This window comes from Suncus etruscus, chromosome 4 (genome assembly GCF_024139225.1).
Source record: "Suncus etruscus isolate mSunEtr1 chromosome 4, mSunEtr1.pri.cur, whole genome shotgun sequence".
NCBI lineage: Eukaryota > Metazoa > Chordata > Mammalia > Eulipotyphla > Soricidae > Suncus > Suncus etruscus.
The window spans coordinates 121728237-121743082 of record NC_064851.1 but is presented as its reverse complement, the minus strand read 5'-3'; the positions used below and the strand labels follow the sequence as shown (position 1 = coordinate 121743082).

Here is a 14846-nt window from a genome sequence, read left to right as displayed (position 1 = left end):
CAATGAACAACTGACCACATTGGGTAATTATGAGACAAAATGAGGTAATGTATTTGGAAACTCCATATGAAAGTTAAGGTTGTACTTTGCATATATAGAGAATAATGTATTTCTTACAATCCAGATTGTTGTATATTAAATTGCTCTTCCACAGATCTGTATTTGTGCATTTCACACTTAGATTACTCTGGGTCCCCTAAGTGTGATCTTTTATTCTCTGGGAAGAACTTTTTGTTCTATGATGAGGTCAGTTCATAAAATGACTATGAGGACCTTGGAGTTCTTTTCCCATGATTTCACAGAACCTCCACCCTGTTACTAGATCTAAAGGTTGAATCCTAGACTGTCCTGGGCCTTTCTGGATCTCAGACTCTCAAACATGGTTCATCGCCTAGGACCTTAGTTGGTGTTCCTAAAAATCTTTGTGCCTTATAGAATAACTTCATTACATTGATCATAATTAGATGAGAAATGCATTATAGTTCAAAGAAAAAAAACACTGCTTTTACTTCTTCCCACTTTCTTCAGTTAGTCTGATACTTGGAGTAAATTTGTTTATACAATTAATTAATGCAAATATTGTCTAAGTCCTTCTTGGAAGTGTGAATATTGCTTCTTCCCAACTGCTCAGAGTAGCAGATTGTCTCAGAGATGATTAGATGGGGATTTCCATGTGAATTTATTTTGTCTCTCCCAAGAGACTACTGAAATATAAAGTGCTTACACACAATTGTTAGAGGAGTTTATATTCTTGTCCAGCGTGTATTAAAGCATTTGTATGAGCAATTACTATTAGACATTTCCTGCTGAGACATTCCCAGGTGCTAGAGATGTTGATTTGTTCACCATAAGAAAACACATTACTCACTTTAATTAAAGTATAGTGTCTTTTGTTTTAATAGCTAAATTTCTTATGGAATGCTATAAACATGCACAGAAACACAGAAAATAATATAGCCAACATTCATTATGCTTACAGGTGCAATAAAACTTTATAGCTTTAATTGAAAGCACTTACTGGTCTCATTTACTTCTCCCCATGTTTGAAAGGGATGAAGTGAATAAAGTTGTTTTGTTTCTTATGAGTGGTTTTGTATTTTTATTGTAATATATTTCCAAAAAAGAGTTATGATTTTCAAAGCTTTCTGTAATTGAAAAACTTTACTTATTATGATGAATTTCTCATGATACTTTAAACCATGTGTATAAATGAGATGTAATCAATGGTTTTTTGCTATACTACTTTTTTAAAATGTATTTTAGTGTTTTTTTTTTACCTATTTTTCACTATTGAATAATTATAATGTGAGCATTTCTGATTATTCTTGTATATACAAATACTTCTAGGTTGCATATCTAGAAATAAAACTGCTTAATTAATGCACATCTTTGTCAGGTCAGATTTTCTGTGTATGACCCATTAATATGTTGTCTTCTAAAAGTGTTCAAATTTCATTATAATATTGTGGTTTTTAGTTATGATAAAAATTATTTTCTCATTGTGAGAAAGGCATCATTATTCTGCTTACTATAAAAAATTACTTGCTTGTCTAAGAAAATTTTATTGACTAGCCCATTTTTAGCCAGGGGACTTTATCCCACTTCTATAGTAAACCAGATTTTCACATTTCTTATCTCTTTTTCTCTCTCTGTGTTTTTCTTCACACGATATTTGCATATTATATCTTGATAGTGCTAAAACTCATTCTTTTTAAAAAATAATCTTAGTAGTTTTACTATCTTTTATTTTTGTATATAAATTTTGCCACCTCCTTTAAATTTGTTTATAATTTCCTACTGGATTTTACTGGAATTACATTGAATTGTAGAATAATTTTAGAAGAATCTGCCATTAAACACTTGAATTTTCTATGTAAGGCTACTTTTATGATCTTTAACATATTTTTGTTATATCTTTGCTATAGATTTTTAAATTTATTCTCTGTAGTTGAAGACCAGTTTGTTGTTATTAATTATCCCTTAGCACCAATCCATCCAACTTCTTCAGGGATCTCCACACCCATATTGGTGATGCATGGGCAGTCATGTTGTGCCAGTTATATAATAATTCAGTAAATCCTATACTGTCAACCTAGTTCAAGGAACTATTACTCTTAAAATATTACCTGTTGTTTTCATATGATAGTTCTCAGACACAAACTTTTACACAATAGCTCAGAGTGAGGGGAATAATCAAGGAAAATAGTTACGATTATCCTTAATTCTTTCTGAAATATCATAAAAACCAGTGGAAGTTCACCCTCCCCCTACAAGACAGTTTGGTCTCTCTTATCTTTCTTGTCCTCTCTCAGTCTTCTTAGTTTGCCATTAATCTTTCAGAAATTCCTAAAATGTTTAGATTTCTGCAATTTACCTTTTTGATTTATTCTTATTAACAGTCTTTTCACTATAAAAGTGAACTAGAAAATTATCTCACTTTATCTCACTTTATTTGTTTCGTAACTTTAATCCAAATGCTATTCTTTTAGATTGTTTAATGAGAGGATTGCCAGTGACCTTGGTGAGTGCAGACTTAATAAAGTGGTAGAGAGAATGCACATTTTAGAGAACTAAAGATTAAATTTGGAACACAGAAGTCCTGGAAGCAAGTAGAGTCAGTTGTCTGTATATGAAGTATTATCTCCAGATTGTGTTATTATATAAGATAAATGACATGTGATGTTTGTATCTCTATAAGAGAGGCAATAACAATATCATATAACATTTCAAAAAGATGATATAAAGGAATGCAGCCTGTGTTCAATAATGGTGAACACATAGATCTGAGACAGCATAAGATTCAAGAGGCTGAAGGCTAGTTCCAACATCTGCTCAAACTAGATAAACTGCAGAACTTTATTCTTATATTATTTTCTGCCTCCTATCATCAAAGTTGTTCTGTGAAAGATTCATAAGAAAAGCATTTTTAGTTTTTTGGATCATATATTTACAATCTGTCATTCATGAGGCTTGAAATTGCTCCTTAACCCTCTGAGGGCACATTCTCTAGAACAGGATTGGAGAGATCCTTGGCCTACCTATATTAAAATTACTGATGTTTTATGTTAAAAAGATTTCAAAGTGACACTCCAAAACCTACTGAATTAGAATTCTATGGTGAACCTACTATCAATATTTTCTCTGTCCTTTAGGAATTCTAACATAGGCCAATGTTGAGACCATTGCTTTAAGCCAGAGAGCTCACCATGCCTGCCATCAAAAGAACTGGTTAATGTTTCTGTCTAACAATATTTATTTTTGTGTCAAAGAAAAACCAAGGTTCAAAAGAGGAAACTGATGTTTAAAATCTCTCTTTTTTTTTTTTTTTTTGATTTTTGGGCCACACCCGGCAGCGCTCAGGGTTACTCCTGGCTATCTGCTCAGAAATAGCTCAGGGGACCATATGGGACACCAGGATTCGAACCAACCACGTCAGGTCCTGGATAGGCTGCTTGCGAGGCAAACACCGCTGTGCTATCTCTCTGGCCCCATGATGTTTAAATCTCTTAAAAGACAACAACCAGGGCCCGGAGAGATAGCACAGTGGCGTTTGCCTTGCAAGCAGCCGATCCAGGACCAAAGGTGGTTGGTTCGAATCCCGGTGTCCCATATGGTCCCCCGTGCCTGCCAGGAGCTATTTCTGAGCAGACAGCCAGGAGTCACCCCTGAGCACCGCCGGGTGTGGCCCAAAAAAAAAAAAAAAAAGACAACAACCAAATCAAGATTGGGTAAATCTGTCTAGGTTTGCAGCATGCATTTATAGATGATCATTTATGTGTACAAAGGAATTGTCCTATTTCTTTCACCTTCACTTTGAAATACGTTGCTACCACACTAAATGTGGTATTTGATGGGGTGTTGAAAGATGAAGAGCTATTTACTATGTGTCACCCCCTGACTCCACATTGTTGTGGGGACACAAGAGGGGGACTCAAGTCTCCTGGTCCTTGTATCTATCACTGTAAGCAGATGATAAAAAAAAAATAGAGAAATTACTCTGGCTAATTGTGAAACTAATATGAGCTATCTAACTTAGAAATTTCTTCAGAATCTGCTGTTGAGAGCCTCCTGATGGGTTCGAGTACTATCACTCTTCATCTGCCCTTTGGAGCCAGCCAAGTTTGTGTTCAGGGGGGAATAGGGAACCTCAGATCTTAATCTCTTCAACCAAACTCAGAAGGAGGTTGTCTTTTTGGGTCTCTTCTCAGCATCCTTCTGGATCCCAGCGCCATAGCTAATCTTTGTTCCCTGGGGACATTCAGGGCAGGAACAGAGAGGCTCTTGTCCTAATCCCCTCCACCAAGCAAATCTCCTCCACCAAAAGAGGCCTCCTTTCCAGCCTTCCCTCAGCCTCCTTCTGGGAGAAGTGCCATTACTGAAACCCCCCTTCCTTCCCATCAGTCTTCTTTTTTTCAAAATTCATTTCAATTTATATCATAGACTTCCTGGCAGATTGGATCTAGCACTTCTTTTTCTGAGAAAATAAACAGCTCAAAGACCAGCTAAACAAATAAATAAACTAGTATGCAATATTTTTTTTTTTTTTGGTTTTTGGGCCACACCCGTTTGACGCTCAGGGGTTACTCCTGGCTATGTGCTCAGAAATCGCCCCTGGCTTGGGTGGACCATATGGGACGCCGGGGGATCGAACCGCAGTCCTTCCTTGGCTAGCGCTTGCAAGGCAGACACCTTACCTCCAGCGCCACCTACCCGGCCGCAATATTTTTTTTATCATACTTAGACAACCTTGCTAGTTTAGAAATATAACCTCTATGAAGAAATAACTAGAGCCATGTTTTATACAAACAATTTAATAGATAACTTTTCTAAACACCATAATATTCCAGAACTTCAAACCACTAAATGCAAAGATCAATGGGGAAGCTAAAGGAGGTATCTATCGTGGGGAATATGGAGAGAAATCTTGGTAAATCTCCAAGTCCACCTATCTATAAGGACCTAAAATCAACACTTAATGGTTTAGAAATGAAAATCATGAGTCACTAGCCTGTGAAATTAAGAAATATATAGATGAACAATTTAACCAACTCAAAGAACTCTTTCAGAAGATAAAAGTATGCAAACAAATGGAACTGAAGAAACTAAAAACACGTGTTAGCAAGACATAATAGTAGAATTACACAGGTGGAGAATTGCATAGATGAACTTGAAGACAAATTACAAGCCAGTGGTGATAAAGAAGTCATAAAAGAAAGGAGAGAGAAAACTTTTGAAGAAAATTTAAGATACGTAATGAACAAAGACAAGAGAAATATTCTCCGAATTATAGTAATTCCAGAAGGAGAAGAAAACAGGAAAGGAGAAGAATAAGTAGTGAGGAAGATAATAGCAAAACAGTTCCCCACCCATTGGAAAGAGGGTCTCTACAAATACAAGAGGCATCAAGAATGACAAAGTAGACCCTAATTGAACAACACCAAGATATTTTGTAACCGAAATGTCAAAAAACAAAAAAGTGAGATTGGCTCTTTAAAGCAGTAAGAGAGGAAAAAAACTTCAAGTATAAAGGAAACAACATAAAAATCAAACCAGATATTCCATTTGAAACAATTTAGGCAAGAAAATAGTGGCATGACATATTCAAACTACTGAATGAAAGAAATTTTCAACTTAGACATTACTTAGCGAAACTCTCATTTACATGGGAGGGAGGGTTAAAAACATTCTCAGACAAAAATGAACTAGCAATATTTGTGCTAACCAAGATGACCCTAAATGAATTACTGAAAGAATGATTACACAACCAAATCCCCAATTTTAACAACAACAGCAACAACCCTACACAATATAATGGCACAACAGCCCTTTTTTTGTCGATAGTCTCCTTAAATGTCAATGAACTAAATTCTCCCATCAAAATCCAATACAGGAGAGTCCCTCCATGAGAAGCTAAAAGGCTGAGGGGTCTTGGACCCAGCTGACCAGGGCAAGTGCAGGCCTTTACTGCTGCCGCCATTGAGGGGTATAGGCGCACCTGACTGGAGAGTGCCCTTCATGAGAAGCTCAGAGACTGAGAGGACTTGGACTTGCCGAACCAGGGTGAGTGCAGGCCTTCATTGGGGTAGCCATTGAAGGGATTAGGCACGTCTGCCTGGAGAATGTCTTCCCTGAGAAGCTCAGAGACTGAGGAGTCTTGGACCCCCAGACAAGGGCAAGTGCAGGCCTCCACTGTGGTTGCCATTGAGGGGTACCTAAGCATGCCTGCCTGGAGTGAGCCCCCCATGGGTATCTCAGAGACTGAGCTTTCTTGGACCTGGCATTGACTTACTCCAGAGTGGGTTCATATGACATCCTGAAGACTTGGTACAGCAACAACCTGCTTTCAGGGCAGGATTCTCTGCATTGCTACCTAATGGTAAGATGAAACCAGAAGACACTCCACCTCAACCTGACTTTGACATAGGATCTGTATAGAAAGCACGGCCTCTAACTAAAGAAACCTGACAGCAACAACTGTGATTGTGAAGAGCTTTTACTGGGACCACAGAGAAAGACTTTGGGATTAGACAATTTAGGATGCCTAGAACCTGTAGTTGGTCTTATGCCAGGATGCTTCATGGGTAAGATCTGCCTGTTTTTAGGCCAAATGTTTTTCTTTTCTATTTTTTCTATATTTTGCTGTTTATGCAAACACACACAACAAGAACAACAAGAACAACAACTGCCACACACATACACCTTTCAATTATATTTTTTATATTTATAATTGAGGCTCCTGCCTTTTTCATAGAACCTTGTGATACAAATTACTCTATTTTACCACATATCCCCACATTTTTATATAAAACTAAGAGGAAATGAATAAAATAAAAGGCTGGGCCAGAGGGTGGTGGGCTAGGATGCACTCTGGGTTCAGTGGTGGATGGAGGTTGACACTGGTGTCGAAAGGGCCCTGACTCATTGTATTTTTGAAATTCAACTATGAAGGACCCTGTAGAACACAACTGCTTCAATGAAAACAAAACAAAACAAAACAGAAAAACAAAAGCAAAGCACTGTCGCGCCAGGGGATACCTCCCCTAAAAAAAAGAAAAAGGCTGTTTTCAGGACCTCAAGCAATTAAACCAACCTTATGCATGTGGATCAAATCAAATCAAATAAAAATTATCAGTTTCTTTTTCTCCTCCCGCCAAAAATATCACAGGCTTTCCAAAAAAAAAATTATCTGCTGATGGTTCTAACAACACCTTTGGTTAAAGCAACCTAGAAATTAGAACAGAATTCCTATTAATCATCAGCAGGCATATGGTTTAATCTAGAGTTTTGCCTTTTGCTGATCTATATGAACAAGAAACCACCTGCTCACACTGAGCTGATCTCTTACTCGGAAAATTTAAGGAGAGCTGTAAATTAAGTGTCTATATACCTTAAAGCATTTCTGTCTATATACATTACAAGTACTAATATATAAATTGGATTTAATTATTTTATAAAACAGGAAAAAATTCTAATTTTTTATTAAACGAGAAGCATCTTTAAACTTATTTTGATTTATCTTTATGCTTTTGAAACCTTTCATTATGTGTTTATTCATTATAGTGTTTCTTTACCAAAGAATTCAGTTTTAAGAGGAGATACTTTAGATTCCTTGTACCTATGCTTCTGTCTTTAAGTTCCTACCAAAATCTTTATTACTATATTAATATGGTAATCAGTATTTTAAAATTTCTGTTTAATTTTGAACAAAAGGCAAGCAATTCAATACAGGGCTTTTCTTTCTAACAAAAAGTAATTCATATGCATAATGAGCCAGCAACTCTTCGGGTCTAGAGTCTATTAGATTTCTATAGTAGATTAAAAAATAACCTTTTTCAAGTCTTTTAACATAAACAAGATGAAGAGCATCATTTTTATTTTTTTAAATAAGTAATTTGAAGGAGTTAAATATTCATTAAGTAAAAAATTTGATTTTGTTTCTGTTAGGGCTAACACTATCAAGGCAGAGCCTTGATCATTTTTTCCAGGTATTATTTAGGAGTAATAATGAAGGAATAGGTGTTTTCATTCAAAATAATGCAGAAAATACATTTACTAAAGGTTGTTCATGAATAACCTTTATTAAAGAAAGGACAACTGTGGGAAAATACACAATTCAATCAAATGGCAAGATACTTAAATTTGGGGAAATGATTTTATTTATTGTTTTGCTTTATAAGGTTTTGTAGCCATACCAAGCTGTGTTCAGGGATTACTCCTGATTCTTTGCTCAGGTGTTATTTCTTTGGTTCTCAGCAGACCATATGTGCTCCAGTGCATTGAATAAATCAGCTTCATGTGAGTCAAGTGTCTTACCTATTGACTCTGGCCCTTAACTTATTTTTTTTATCACAAATTAAATTTGACAAAACTGTTATATCATGCTTATTACATAATGATACTAATGGTGAGATGAAACCAGAAGATGCTATAAACCACATGGCCTTAAACATAGAACCTGGACAGAAATCAGAATCTATAACTACAGAAACTTGACAGCAACAACTGCACTGTTTCTGGGACCACAGAGAATGTCTAAGGAATTGGACAACCTAGTAGGCCTGGACCCTGGATCTGGTCCTATGCCAAAATAGTTCAGGGGTAAGGTTTCCCTGTTTTTAGGCCAACGTTTTCTCATTCCAATTTCCTCCATATTTTGCTGTGCCTATGCAAATAACAACAGCTGCCACACACACACACACACACACACACACACACACACACATCTTTTTTATATTGCATCTATTGTCTTAAAAAAAGAGTTGCTTGCTTCAACAGCAAAATACTAAAACTGGAATGATACAGAGATGACTAGCATGGCCCCTGCACAAGTATGACACACAAATTCGTGAAGTAATCCATATTTTTATTTAAAAAAGAGCATAGTAAAGCTTCTGCTATTTTATCAACGACTCTATTGGTGATACAATAATTGTTGCGAATATAACTGCTAATGAACTCTCCTTTTTTCGATTCTCTTTATTTCTCTCTTTTTTTGATCTCCTATCTTTATATTTTTTAGTAACTCTGCTATCTGTCATCCTGAAACAAATGTACTATGATCAGTTATGTGAACTGTGATACATTTTCATTAAATAAATTTATTAAAAAAGAAAACACTAAAAAATAATAAAAAGAAAAAGAAAAAAGAAAATGAGTTTTTCCCTTAATATAATGAGTACATGATTTGATTGAGATTCTGGGTATTAGAGAATGTCACCTTTGAAAATTTTGACTCATTAAGAGAAGTGTAGGATTTGTAATTCTACAAACCTGTATTCTCCAGGGTAGGAGTTAGAAATAAATGAGCTTGAAGAATATGATTGATCTCAGATGTGTTTGTATTTTTTATTTGAACATAGTGGTTAAAAGTTTGTTCCTGCCAGGAGTAACCCCTGAGCACTGCCTGGTGTGACCCAAAACAACAACAACAACAATAACAAACAAACGAAAAAAGAAAAGTTTTTTCCTAATACAGTTGTTCTTATTCCATAGAGTTGCTCATGATTGAGTTATAGTTATACCATGTACAACAACCTTTACAAGTGTACATTTCCCACCACCAATCTGCCAATATGACAATTTCCTTCTTACTCTCCCCAATGTGCTTTCCCTTCCTGTATCTGGGACATACATTTTTCTTTTCTCTCTTTCCTCTCTTTTTCTTCTTAAAACTTTTAGACACTTTGTTTTGCAGTACAGTGTACATTTCCCATCACTTGTGTCCCCAGTTTCCCTGTTCCCCTACCACCCACCCTCCCCTTTTTGCCTCTGGGGAAGGTATTCTCTCTCTCTCTCTCTCTTCTGAGATTGTGATTTGTACTATGTTAATGAAAGGGTGCCATACATGTCAATTTATCCCCTTTCAGCACTTAGTTCTTGTACAGAATGACCAGTTCCAACTACCATTATCACAGTAGACCCTTCTCTACTCTAACTATCTTACCCATTCTTGCACTCACTACTCCTTGTGGCAAACTTCCTACCATGGACTGGTCCTTCTGATTCTCATCTATTTCATCTAGATATTATTGCCACACTGTCTATTTTTACATTCCATAAATCAGTGAGATTATTCTTTTTTATTGGGAAACTGCTTTCTCTTTATTTAGGCCTTAGTAAGTATAAGGTAATTAAATTTAGTTACATATTACCCTGAAAAAATCCAGTTTACATAGTTTTAAAGAGATAGGACCAAATAATCAGAGAAATAATTTTTTGTTAAAAAAGGTCAATTTTTTTTCAAAAGTCTAACATACAATGTAATCTAAATTATATAGGCTGCTTGGGAGCATAAAATTCCCAAAGTGTAACAGTTGCAACTTCATCCTAGCAGTTGTAGAAGTTTTTGCTCATGTTGCTTTGGTCCAAAAAAATAGAGCTAAATCAATGAGTGCACTTAAGTACCTATTTTTTCCGAACATTAATTTTGATTGTATTGGCAGCAGAAATATTTATAACAAGTATAATAAAAGAACATCTTTGAAGAACACATAACAGTTTTAGATACTTTTCATAAGACAAAAATATGAGAAAAGAAAAGATAAAACTGCTACCGTAAAGCAAAATCGTTCCTTAAAACTACACTTAAAGGGATAAAATGTAAGATCAGGTTTGATACTAGTATAAAAGGAAATTGAGTATTATAATTAATTCTCATTTTATACAACGCTTAATCTTTACAAAAATGGTTATAATCATGCCCATAAAAATGTGATCCATAGCATCTGAAAGCAAACACTCTTCGTAATTATTTAAAAAGGACTCTTTTATACATTATAACACAAAGGTGTGCTTTATAAGCAGTCCTCCACTGTGCATTATAACAATTAGGCTTACTTTTAATACAAAGTCTAAGTGTTGTGTTTGAAAGTTATGAACCACTGGATTTAATAAGCATCACTTTATAGTTGCTTTTTGAATCTTTTTTGTTTTGGGGATCTTCAACTTCATCAGGATGATCAGTAGCTTGGAGTTCCTCTGAAGATTCTTCATTCCTTGACTCTGAATCACTTTCAAAGTCATCTGAACTTTCAGGATCAGGTGAATCATCAACATCATCATCATCATCATCATCATCATCATCATCATCATCATCATCATCATCTCCATCATGGTCATCTACCTGATGAAGCCAAGTCCACGATGCCGTCGGTATCTTCCTGATCAAATTCCATACTTTGTTGATATTGAGACTCCAATTCTTCATTAATTTTCTTGTCATCTTCCCCTGTTCTAAAGAAGACAACTAGTATATTCTTTCTTTCCTGCACCCATGAGTCTCAAAAACTTCTGCTTTCTTTCTTTCTTTTTTTTTTTTTTTTGCTTTGCTTTCTTTCTTAATTACCTAAATCTGAGGCCTCCCAATGGCTAGATCCAATATCATCGTCTGGGGGAGGCTGAACACTTCACCTCGTGTGGATGGGACTCTCTGGAAGTGCTCATCGTTCCCGAGACCCCGACAGAAAATGTAGAACCCACTCTCGGTTCTTCTCAGCCGTGGCGCCAGGAGGAGGCTATCTGTCACCGGCCTGAGCAATACTACTCCAGAACCTAACACCCTTCCGGCATGTGAGACTATTCTATGTCTATCCCTCTCTCCCTGACCTCATTTCACTCAGGATAATAATCGCCATGTCCATTCATGTCTAAACAAAATTCATGGCTTCATTTTTCTTAATAGCTGCATAGTATGCCATTGTGGAGATGTACCATAGTTTCTTTAGTCACTGATATTGTTGACACCTGGTTGTTAGCAGATTTTGGCTATTGTAAATAGTGCTGTGACTAACAGAAGAATGCTGAGGGCTTTTCTGTATGATGTTTTTAGTTCCTAGGAGTGATATTCTTGGAACATATTGAAGCTCAATTACAATTTTTTGAAGAATAGCCATATCATTTTTCAAAAAGGCTGAACTAGTCAGTATTCCCACCATCAATGAATGAGTCTCTTTCTCCCTGCATCTATTTATGGTTCGTTTTGTTGATCATCTTCCAATTTAATAATTTGTGCCATTTAGTTATTTCTTCCTTTCTAATGAATGCTTGAAAGTTATAAAAACTCCTCTTAAGGCCACATTTGCTGTATCCCAAGATCCTTTTAATTCATGTTTTCATTCACATTTGTTTACAGAAACCTTTTGATTTTCTCTTTGATTTTCTTCTTACCCACTGGCTGTTCAGTAGTGAGTCATTTAATTTCCAGGTATTAAAGTTTTTCTCTGGGTCTGTTTAGACTTCACTTCTATTTTCAGCATCATGATCTGAGAAGATAGTTGATACGATTTAGATTATTTTGATTTTATGGGAGGCATGTTTTATGGCCTAGGATGTAGTCTATCTTGAATAATGTCCATGTGTATTGAAGAAAAATGTGTATTCAGCTTTCTGGGTATGGAGAGCCCTATATATATTTACTAAGGCACTTTATTCCAAAAACCAGTATGTCCCTCTTAAGTTTTAGCCTGCTTGACCTATCAAGGGATGACAGGATAGTATTGAAGTTTTCCACTGTTATTGTTTCTATTGGTGTCTTCCTTCAAATCTATCAATAATTGTTTTAAACACTTTTCTGGCCCCTCATTGGTTGCATATATGTTAGGAGTGTGATTTTTTTCTGTTGTACATATTCCTTGATTATTAAGAAATATTCATCTTTGCCACTTATAATCTTTTTAAATCTAAACTGTGTCATCTGATGTTAGTATGGCCACCGCAGCCTATTTAAGACAGTTATTTGTGCAAATGATTGTCCTCTAATTTTGCCTTTAAGTCTATATTTGCTCTGAAAATTTAAATGTGCTTTGTTTCAGGTAGCAAAATATTGGTTTTAATTTTGTGCTCCATTTTCCACTTTATATCTTTTAGCTGGTACAGTTAGTCCATTGACATTGAGAGATATGATTGTCATGGAATTAAGTGTCATCTTTTTTATAGGAGTTAGATGTATTTATTAGGTCTGCCTTGCCTTATAGTAGATCTTTCAGTTATTCTTTTAAATTTGGTTTTGAGTCCGTAAAGCTCCTTAGATGCAGTTTATCCATTAAGCTTTGTATCACTTCTTCAAACCAGAATGGAAGTCTGCCTGGGTGAAGTATTCTTGGTGAAGCATTCATTTCGTTGAATTTTGTCATTATATCCTGCCACACTGTCTTTGGGCTTTGGAGGTTACTTGTGATAAATCTGCATAAATCTTTGAGGATGCTTCTTTGAATGTAATTTCTCTTTTTCTGCTTGCTACTTTCAATATTTTATCCCTATCTGTGTTTTTTATCATTGTAATCAGGATGTGCCTTGGGTGTTTTTCTTTGGATCTCTTTTAGATGGTATTCTTTGGGCATCCAAAGAATGTAGTTGCAAGCACTCTTCAGCTCTGAAAACTTCTCAGCAATGAGATTTTTGACTGTTAATGCTTCCTGGGAGCTTTCTTCCTGGGTCACTGGGACTCCAATGATTCTTATGTTGTTTCTACTGAGTTTATCTCAGAGTTCAATTGTAATCTGCTTGCTTTCTTTGAGGACTTTTCCATCTTCTGTTAGTTTATTTTTGGGCTCCTTTCCAGCCTCCTCTGTTGTATGAAGGTATTATATAACTCATCTTCCAGCTCACTGATTCTTTCCTCAGAAGCTGTTACTTTGCTGGTGAGACTTTCTACTGAGGTTTTCATTTCACATACCATGTTTTTTATCCCTGATATTTGTATTAGAATTTTTCTCATTCCTACTCTCATATCTCTGAGTCTTATGGGATGTCCATTCCATGGTTTATTTGAATTATTTGAATTGCCTTAACATTTCTTTTCTAAAGTTCTGATCAGGGAGGTTACATAGATCCCTGATATTGATTGATTCTTTAGAACTAGTATCTTCAGTTAAAAGGTGTGATGGCATTCTGTGTTGTTTTCCACTGTGATATTTGTAGTGTGGTGGTATTTTTATTTGTTATGGTAGAGATCCTTGCCTAGAAAATGTATGGCCACAGAATGAATCAGAGTGGCTGTAATCTTGGCTGGGCTCACATACCTGAGTTCAATTCAAAATAGCATCTTTTTTCAGTCCAAACTCTGCCCACAGCCCACAGTCACTCCTGTCACTCCTGCTGCTATTGGTCATGTATTTTTTTTCCCTCCCAGCTATGCTCTTGGCTGGGCTCAAACACCTGAGGACTGTACCAGAATGCTGCCATGCCACTATGATAACCATTACCAGCTACTTTCAACTTAAATAACAGATTATTTAGATACTAGGAAAAGTCATTTGAGAGTTCTGACTTCAGTAGACTGGGGAAATCTTTCCAGTGATTCTGTGGATATATAGCACTTACCTTCTCATAGTTCAACTTTCTGACCAGTGATAATTTGAGGTATTTTACTTTGAACCTCAATATATTTGATTTTGTAATCATTTCCCTATTATAGAATTAGACCCAAAATTAATCAAGGCAAGATGGGTATTTGGGGAGTACTGAGGAACTTTGTAAATAAATTGCAGTGAATTAAGTTTGTACTTCTTAGAATCATATATGGAGCTCCAGGACTTTCTCAGTTTTTCTCAAGAACAATTCACAATATGACTGGAAACCCATCTTCTAACCATTCATAGATGAAAGTCTGGATCATATTGTAAACTTACTGGAAATTTACGATAGAGTACTAAATAATTGTTTGTTTCCTGCCATCTTGGCCTGCTTCAAAGATTTCAAATACCATTATTTGGGAAAATATTAAAAATTAAAAAATTACATTTTAATTGTGGATTTAGAGTTTAATATCTGAATCACCCTAAGATCCACAAAATATAGTAATTTTTAATTATGTTAAGATTTTGAGTTATACCTAAAAGAACCTCTAA

The 14846-nt window shown here is 35.6% G+C and overlaps 1 non-coding gene and 1 pseudogene across 1 annotated transcript; one reads left to right on the top strand and one right to left on the bottom strand.

Moving 5' to 3' along the window:
• The first annotated feature begins 8760 nt into the window (after positions 1-8760).
• On the top strand, positions 8761-8865 carry LOC126007354 (U6 spliceosomal RNA). The gene has a single exon (XR_007494934.1). It is a non-coding gene; the product is annotated as a U6 spliceosomal RNA (small nuclear RNA).
• A 2005-nt stretch (positions 8866-10870) lies between these two features.
• On the bottom strand, positions 10871-11442 carry LOC126006879 (small acidic protein-like; annotated as a pseudogene).
• Positions 11443-14846: the final 3404 nt, after the last annotated feature.